The sequence below is a fragment of the Etheostoma cragini genome, chromosome 9 (genome assembly GCF_013103735.1).
Source record: "Etheostoma cragini isolate CJK2018 chromosome 9, CSU_Ecrag_1.0, whole genome shotgun sequence".
NCBI lineage: Eukaryota > Metazoa > Chordata > Actinopteri > Perciformes > Percidae > Etheostoma > Etheostoma cragini.
This window is the reverse complement of record NC_048415.1, coordinates 12609930-12619376: the sequence shown is the minus strand read 5'-3', so window position 1 is coordinate 12619376 and position 9447 is coordinate 12609930. Positions and strand designations below refer to the sequence as shown.

The 9447-nt window shown below is 39.0% G+C and overlaps 1 protein-coding gene across 3 annotated transcripts in view; it reads left to right on the top strand.

The window, feature by feature from the left end:
* The window catches only part of negr1 (neuronal growth regulator 1), a 148871-nt gene that overhangs the window by 1209 nt on the left and 138215 nt on the right, over positions 1-9447 (top strand). The window lies entirely within an intron of this gene.

Here is a 9447-nt window from a genome sequence, read left to right as displayed (position 1 = left end):
CCTTCTTCCCTCCATCACGTACGCTGCGATGCCAGCTGACAGGTAGCTGCTTCTTAAGGACATAATCAGCTGGGGCATGGGCGTGGTATGGACCAGTGCACTAAGGAGTTTGTATTTATAACATAATCTATGCTCAGCATATCATCAAAACATTGTTAAAATAGTTTACATAACAATAGTACTTTAAATGCATCATTTTCAATATACCACTCAGTTTTCTTTCTAGGCCATAATTTCAAACATCTCTGTGTCTACTTGATTTCTTCAAAAAATGTAAAACTACTCAAAACAGAAAACAAATGTTCGAGGGCTATGATAATATCTTGTTTCACCAATATCAAATATCCGCTGTGATGGCTCTGAGGAAAGGCTGAGGGGGCAGGCCTGTCCCATTTCAATATGAATTGTGTGGATGTTGACTCTGAGAGATGCTCGGTGTGGACCTGAATACAGAGATGCTAACTGTCTAAAGTTCCACTCAGCTTGGCTTTTTGTCATTGTTGTCTCATACTTTATTGCTGAAGAGCTGAATTGTTTCTCTGTCATAAGGTCATCATAAGTGGCTATATGGAGATGAGGGTCTACTATGAGGATGGTTTAGATGAGTTGGTGCTCATCACGGAATTACCTTGGCAACAGCTTGGAGGCATTCACTATTTTTACCATGTTTCCTCCATGCCTAAAGGGCCGTCCTGTCAAAGAGACTTAAACCTCTGACTGTCTCTTTAGAGAGGGCGTCTAATTCCCTGGTGTCAATCTGGGTTGGCTGTGATCAGTGGCAGAAGCTTTGCCTGAATCCTGATGGGTTATTGGGCTAAAGATTATCCCTGTGGTATGAATCAGCTCAATAAACAAGTTTCCTCCCACCCCCTGAATAAGGCAACACTTTCCACAAGCAGGTCATTGCCTCAGTAAATGCCCTCTTGAATAGATCAAACATTTTTAAGATGTTTTTATTGGCAAGTTATGCAGTTAATTAATGGGTTATTCAGCACTCACTGTAACCATGTATTTATTATTTTCACTCACGCGACTGCCAGCACTGTGAAGTTGTCACTTTGCTATGCTCACACCTGTTGACCTAATAGAGATTGTAAACCTCTTAAACGGCTCTGATTGCCTCTCTGGATTGCATATATTTCCATAACACTGTCATTACTAAAGTGATGATAAAGGCTTCCGTGTTACAGTCATTTTCTAAAATCACGAGGAATCATGGCTCTGTCTTTTTTCCTTCTTTCTTTTTTCTGTGGTATTGAAAGCCAGGCATCAAAGCAATTTTTTAGGAACTCAGTGCAGAAAACAGTCCTTGTTTGTTACGTTTCTCTATTGTCAAGACCCCAGACTATAAGAGGCCAATTTGTCTGTGCCCTAAAGCTGATTGCCGGCTAAAAAATGTGTGCATTCTCAAATACTGACAGACCCAGAAGCATGCAATTAGTCACTGCCTCTGGATTATGGAGTAGCACCCGAGAGGTGCGTCCGCTGTCATATGTTCATTTCCCCCACCTCTTTAATTCTTAGCACTGCATTACTGCTGCCCTGATTCACGTTGGACAGTGGGTCCACATCAATTAAATGATTTGAGCTTTTTGAAGATGAGGAATGGTCCGCATGTGTATCATCACCCTTTTAATCTTTTTTGATTACTTAAAAGCTCAACCATTTTCAGCCTATAACAAAGGTCCTTGTATTTGAAATGAGTCATGCTGCTGCTTCCACAGTGTCTTACATGAGTGCATTCAAGTTATGCGCTGTATGCAGCATTATGTTATATAATGGAACTCTTTGAGCTTCCATATAGCACATTGTTTTGGAGGAGCTAAACGCCCTTTGTTCCCAATCCTTTTGCCGTTTTCCTGTCATTGGATTCAGTTGAATAAACATTGACTCTTCCCGGGGAATAACTCATCTGGATACAAATTAGGAAAAACAGAGTGCCAGTATCTAGGTTTCCATCCACTTGTCATTTGAATTATTTGAAGTTTAGTAAAAAAACTCATGCAAATGAAGCCAGTGAACGTCTGTTTCCATCCAAGGGCTTTAAAGCGAAAAAAAACCTGTGCGTAAGGACGTTACACTCTGTCTTGCGATCAAACTGGTATATCAAATTGATTTGAGACATTTTATGGTGTTTCCATTCATTTTTGCACTGAATTGCAGAACATTCAAGCTAACATTTGCAAACAAAGTTTTCCCAGACAAAATAGATTGCACGGGCTACCTCCATATGAGTAATAATTGTAGAATTTGTAATAGTGCTTATGTGCCAGCTGATAGAAACGTATCAAGCTATAATAGGAAAACAATGACGCTATCAACACATTGCTATGATGATGAAGATGCAGTTAAATGCCGATACGAGAGCGGTCCAAACAGTTTTGTAACATTTTGGTTCAGAGACACTTCACGGAAACCCTTTGGTTGAAGCATTTTCGGATAGGGCTGCACAACGAATCAAATTTTAATCACGATCACAATTTGACTTCCCCCGATCAAATTTGCGTGATCGAGTGATTTTAGTTTTTTTTAAATGCGTCATTTCATAGAACGCTCTGTTTTTTGTTTTTTTTGCAAAGCCAATCTACTGCTCCCTAAGCCAATGTCTGATCATGTGCCGATAAGTGTGCAAATAAGTATTTAAACACCTGAGAAAATCAATGTTAATCTTTGGTAAAGTAGACTTTGTTTTTTTGCAATTACAGAGGTCAAACGTTTCCTGTAGTTTTTCATCAAGTTTGCACACACTACAGAAGGAATTTGGTCCCACTCCTCCACACAGATCTTCTCTAGATCAGTCAGGTTTCTGGGCTGTCGCTAAGAAACACAGAGTTTGAGCTCCCTCCAAAGATTCTCTATTGGGTTTAGGTCTGGAGACTGGCTAGGCCACGCCAGAACCTTGATATGCTTCTTACAGAGCCACTCCTTGGTTCTCCTGGCTGTGTGCTTCGGGTCATTGTCATGTTGGAAGACCCAGCCTTGACCCATCTTTAATGCTCTAATTGAGGGAAAGAGGTTGTTCCCCAAAATTTCGCAATACATGGCCCGGTCATCATCTCCTTAATACAGTGCAGTTGCCTTGTCCCATGTGCAGAAATTCCCCCCCCAACAGCATATTGCCACCACCCCCATGCTTCACAGTAAGGATGGTGTTCTTGGGATGGTACTCATCATTCTTCTTCCTCCAAACACGGTTAGTGGAATAATGACCAAAAAGTTCTATCTTGGTCTCATCTGACCACATGAACCAAACTTAAGACGGGCCTTGACATGTGCTGGTTTAAGCAGGGGAACCTTCTGCGCCATGCATGATTTCAAACCATGACGTCTTAGTGTTTTACCAACAGTAACCTTGGAAACGGTGGTCCCGAATCTTTTTAGGTATTTGACCAGCTCCTCCTGTGTAGTTCTAGGCTGATTTCTCACCTTTCTTAGGATCATTGAGACCCCACGAGGTGAGATCTTGCATGGAGACCCAGTCCGAGGGAGATTGACCGTCATGTTTAGCTTCTTCCATTTTCTAATAATTGCTCCAACTTGCTTTTTTTTACCAAGCTGCTTGGCAATTTCCCCGTAGCCCTTTCCAGCCTTGTGGAGGTGTTTGTCTCTAGTGTCTTTGGACAGCTCTTTTGTCTTGGCCATGTTAGTAGTTGGATTGTTATTGATTGTATGGGGTGGACAGGTGTCTTAATGCAGCTAATGACCTCAAACAGGTGCATCTAATTTAGGATAATAAATGGAGTGGAGGTGGACATTTTGAAGGCAGACAAACAGGTCTTTGAGGGTCAGAATTGCAGCTGTATCATACAAGTAAATGGTTAAAAAACCATACAATGTGATTTCTGGATTTCTTTTTTTGGATTAAGTCACTCACAGTGGAAATGCACCTACGATGACAATTTGAGACCCTAGTAGACCCAGACGCCATTCTCCACTGTAAAATGGTAGATATCTATCTTGTCCGCTATGTATCTTTGATCGCATACTAGACTAGTTTAACTGGGGCGATTACTATATTTCCCACTGAACTCTTTGGTCACGTTATCTCCCATATATGGGCATGCTGCTTGCCTTCACTTCCGACACACAGAGAGTAGACACGGACCACGGAGCTAGCAGCAGAAATGAGCAAAAACGTGATGAATTATGGAAATCAAGTGGATAAATCTTGGATGTACCACTAACATTTGGATTTGGATTTAATGCCCAACAACCCTGAAAAAGGGCACAAGTTCCAGGCTGGATAGAAAATCACCTGTAGAGTCTAGAAAGACCCCAAAGAGCTCTCCGTAACCGCTAACCCGTTAGCTTTTAGCTGCAACAATCTGTAAGTTTCTATCTTTTGTGGTTATTAAATGATTAAGCTATGAATCACAATTGCTGTTTTTGCTCGTGGACGAGCCTCTCGGGTCCACAGGGTTGGCAGAAAATATGGAGGAAATAAATGGAAGCAAGGCTTAACACACCATGAATAAGACAATGATCCAAGCTTATTTTTGTCATTTAGTTTGGCAGTTGGCCCCCAGCCACAGAGTCAAGCCTGCACCACAGGCCCTAGTCTCTGTAATGGTGTAAAATTGACCTGTCACTAGTTTGAAAGTCTGGTATTCGTATAAAATCTAAAATCATTGCCTGTTGTCAACAGACTAGTTGATGAAAATCTTTTCTGGCTGTACATGATGTTTGTACTGGAGCTGCGTTTTCCAGCCTTTTCAGGACAAAAACAGTAGCATGTATCATTTCCCTCAACTGTGTCATTATTATGGTTCTGAAAGGTCTTGACATTTACTATAAGCACTTGTGCCAAAGACAACATCTAGTTTAAATGGATTGGTGTCCCCACACAAAAGCAGATGCTGGTAAGATGGAATGAAGCAATATTAACTGACTGTTCAAACTCCACAAGACACAATTTAAAGAAGGAATTGTTGACTATCTCCTTAACACAGAGAATAACCATGGCTGAGAAGCATCCTCTCCACTTTCTGCATTTCATCATATTTGATTTAATTTTAAGTTAATATTTGATTAGGCCACAGCCAGTTCTGTTTAAAAGTATAAGCAAGGCTACTTCTTGTCCAACAGCTTGGTTGGAGATATAGTGTGCCAAACATCTGCAGTTTCATGCACTCATTTGGGGAGAAACCTGGTTCTCCTCTTCTGACACATCTGTGGGCACACATGAGTCCGTCACTGTTAATTAAATGCCAAAATCCCCTCCTGTTTTCTGCACCACATGTTTAATGTAATCAGTGTTGCTGTCAGCACAATGTTGCTTTCTTTCACAGTCCGTATGCTCGTCGTGGTCCCCACATCTCAAGGATCAAGTGTAATTTGACCTAATATTTTGGCGAGTCAATAGACAGTATCATGATGCAAAACCATGGACATGGGGGAGGGGCTGTTGTTAGACAGGGACCCCATAATGGAGTCATTAAGGCACAGATATAAGTAGGGTAAGAAACTCATATGGTCTTATGTCAAAAAATGTGACCTTTTATTCTTAAACTGTAGAAAGCAGACATTGCTACCTTTGTGGGTCCATGCCTTTTTGCCTAAGGGAAACTGGCTATACAAAATTATTCCCCAGATTACTTACTCTGGCATAAATTTGCAATAGATTTGTTTTTGTAAATGGAAATTTGCCTATAAAGTGACATGCTACAGCAGTGGCTAAAAAGGCTTTCATAGCATCTGCCTTTAAGACCTCCAGTTAACTTCCTCCACAGCATCCACTTGAAAGTCCGAGACTGTCATGAGTTTTTAAAAAATGTTTAAATCAGCTTGTTGCTGAACGCAGCCTAATCTGTCAATGAGATGAAAAATGATCTCAAATATGCATGTGTTCCCGTTTTAGTCTTTTGTTTCAAGTGATATATATTCAGTCATTATAGAATGACACTAGTATAAGATCAATCAAATGATCGCTGTGATTTACAAATGAGCTTTGTCATTCAGATTAAGGTGCACTTTTTAAAATAGAAAATGCAACCTAGTGCTTTTTCTGGCTACCTAAATAACGCATTCTAGCATGCTTTTTATTCATATGCTAGGATTTATGGCCTCATGTTGTAACTGAGCAATAGGGCTAACATGTATACATTAGAGCCAAATTTGCACACTGTAAACCATTTCCAAATGGATTACATTTATAATAATAATTTGTCAGGCAAGTCGATCCATTGTGCCTTCCAAAAATTAAGCATTTCTATTTCTAATGTATTTCAATTAGCCCTAAAGTGATTGAGTGCCCCGGTAAATTAAAGCCTAAATGGAAATGCTTTCCCAAAGTAAATCCTTTGAGGGAAATAGATGCAATGCTAGGTTTTAAAGCATCTTTCTAATATTCGTATAATCACTACAATTATAGGGGATAGGGAAAATGATTTGGGATGGAAAATGGAGTCTTTACCCGTACCCTGCTGTGAGCCTCCACGTAATTGCAATAATTCCACAGTAAAATCTCAGAGGAGTGTTGTGTGTGTTGTGAGACAGATAGTGACTGAAGAGGCAATAACAGGTTATCTTTCGGGCAATTTAAAAGTGAAGTTACTTGAAACTGTTTTTTTTCTGAACATTTCAATGCAAGTTTGGCCTGGAAAGAGTTTACTATTTAAATTCAACATTGTGCCGTGATTTTTCCACTTATTATTCAAAAGTGTAATCACTACAAGAGTGTGGATACTTTCAGTCAAGTGTTGAGTGTGTGAGTCTTTAACAGACTGCTGAATAAGCAGATAATCAACATTTTTTAATGGGCTGTATCACAAATAACACGGTTTCTGTGCTTGTTCCTGTGGATATATATTGTCTTTTTGTTTAGAAGATTAAGCTACTCTCTCTGACAGCCATTCCAGAGTAAATTTCTTATTACCAGCTCTTTTGTTGTTCCACAGTGTACAGTCTTTTTTGCTCTAACATCATATGCCAATATTTCTAGTCTTTCATCACAGAGAGCTGAAACGATTCCTCAGAGCCCCTTCAATTAAAATCCTTAATCAATCAGTTAGCATCTCCTTGCGTTTCATGATAATTAGTTGTGCTACTCTGACAACATTGCGTAATCTCATCTGGGTCTCCTCAGTTGAGCCTGTACCAGCAAGTCTTGCCATGCCTCTCATGTCAGCAGGTTATCATTTTTTTTTTTTTGCTGACATCAGAGTTTGAAGTCTGTGTGATGTTGAAGCTTTGAAACAAAGAGTGTATGGGTGGTACACATTACTTTGTATGCTGAGCATGTGAGACACCTCAACCTTTAGTAAGCATCTGGGAAATGTGAAATTTCCTGCTCGGAATATCTGCAGGAGGCATAGCCTCAGCATAGCAATATATATCCCCATATTCAGCTCTGTTTAGTGTAGTAGGCCTGCATGATTCGGGGAAAAATACAAATCACGATTGTTTTGCTTAGAATTGATACCACAATTCTCCGCCACAATTTTTTTGACCATGACAAACAAAACAAATTGACAGTACCAAACCAAGGTTATTATAGTTTTGCATTTTTTATTGGTTTTTATTTTGTTTTGCATTTTTGTTTCGTCAAATTCAGTTTAGTTTTATTCAGTTTTAAAAGCGGGTTTGCTATTTTAGTTTAGTTTTCTTTTTTGAGAACGCTTGGTTTTAGTTTGTTAGTAGTTTTAGTCTTTTTTTTTTTAATATGGGTTATTTGTCGGGATTCGAAAAGGTCAGAAAAAGTATTTTGTAATAATAACTTGTGTGTAACAAAAACAGCATACAATTTTAGAAATATTTATTCACAAAGTATTCAACAAAAACACCAATACATACAATGTACATGTGATAATGATGAGCACAGATATGTAGACATTCAACACAAGACGCAGAAGTAAGTGCAAATTGTGTTTAAGGCGTTCCAGGAGAAAACCCTAAACAAACCAACAGACTAAAGAAAACAGACATCAACAGGGGTTTGGAACTTTGACTTCATAAAGTTTGCCACTTTACTCGAACCAATCGAACCGTGCCAGGCACAGACTAAGTTGTTTGTTGTTTTCAATTTTACATCGAATCTCGGAAATTCTGGGTTCCCAGTTGGAAACTATACAAGTCTACGATCGCTAAGACATAACGTGATTTCCTCTATGAAAGACATTGACAAAGATGAAAACTAAGGACATTTACTTGATACTTTTAACCAAACCATACATAGATTTATTTTGGCACAGATAGCACATTGCGCATCACCACAAGACTGTAAACATAAATCCTTAAATGAAGAGAAGGAGAGCACTGCAGCACTTGGGAGCGCTTTAAAACCTATTTTACAGTCTATGTTTAAAACTCACGGAAGAAAGTAGTAGCGTTTGTGATGCATTCGGCTCGTAGAATTCTTTTTTTTTTAAATTGAATTTATTAAATTAAATCGGAAAGGGGGTGAATTGAGATCGCGATTTTATAACGATTAATTGTGCAGGTCTATTTAGAAGGTTAACCTGTTATGCCCTTTTGATTGACCAAAATCTTCATATACTGCATATTTCACTGACAATGTGTTGCTGAATGTTTTAAGCCTATTTCCAATGAGTATACAGAAGTGAGTCTGTGAGGTATTCCCTTAGGATAGAGTGGTTGATGTCATTATCATCAGCGCAAGATCTTATGTGTGAGCATGTTTTGAGGCTGCAGAGACTACAGGTAAACATTAGTTTGCTCCCAAAGGAGTAATAAATCAGAAGTGTTGACACTTGGTTGTCTTAGCCAGGCCCTTCTGTGAGTTAAAACAATCCAAAGGGATTTCAGCTCTTGTAGAGGGTATTTTCTTGTCCTTAAATGAAATGCAACATTAGTCTTGTTTCTTGGATTTACACTAGAAACAAACATTCCTCTCTGAGGAACCATGATTTCATAGTTAGAAACAGTAAAGCTGGCTTGCATTTGGTCCACTACATGTTGAGCATGATGTGTCCAACCTCACATAACCATCAAACTAGGGATGGATTGTGAAATTCTGGACCGATACCTATATTTAGAATGACAATGTGGCTGATAGCCTATATGCCCTATACTGATACCAATGTTTTGTTTTTACCCTTTTGTGACATATATACTGTATTACAAAATATAACTGAACTCTTTTAAATTGATATATCCCTTCATTACCCTCACTTTGAGTGAGCACAAATTAAATCTTTCTGGTTGCCATAGTTCTTCTAATTTTTAAAATATCAGTGTCTCTTATGAGTCACATTTCACCAGCGATGACAAAAGTGTTCACTTCCCGTAGTCCCGTACTACTCCGTACTACTCCGTTCTACTCTGTACTTCTTTACTCAAGTAAAAGTAACAAAGTACAGGCTTGGGAATTTACTTAAAGTATACAAGTAAAAGTAGCCTTGTGAATGACGACCATTTTTTGTGCAAAGCTACTTGGACCACACAAATGTTACTAGAGTGCAAGCTGAGAAACTTCAGTGGACATGGAAA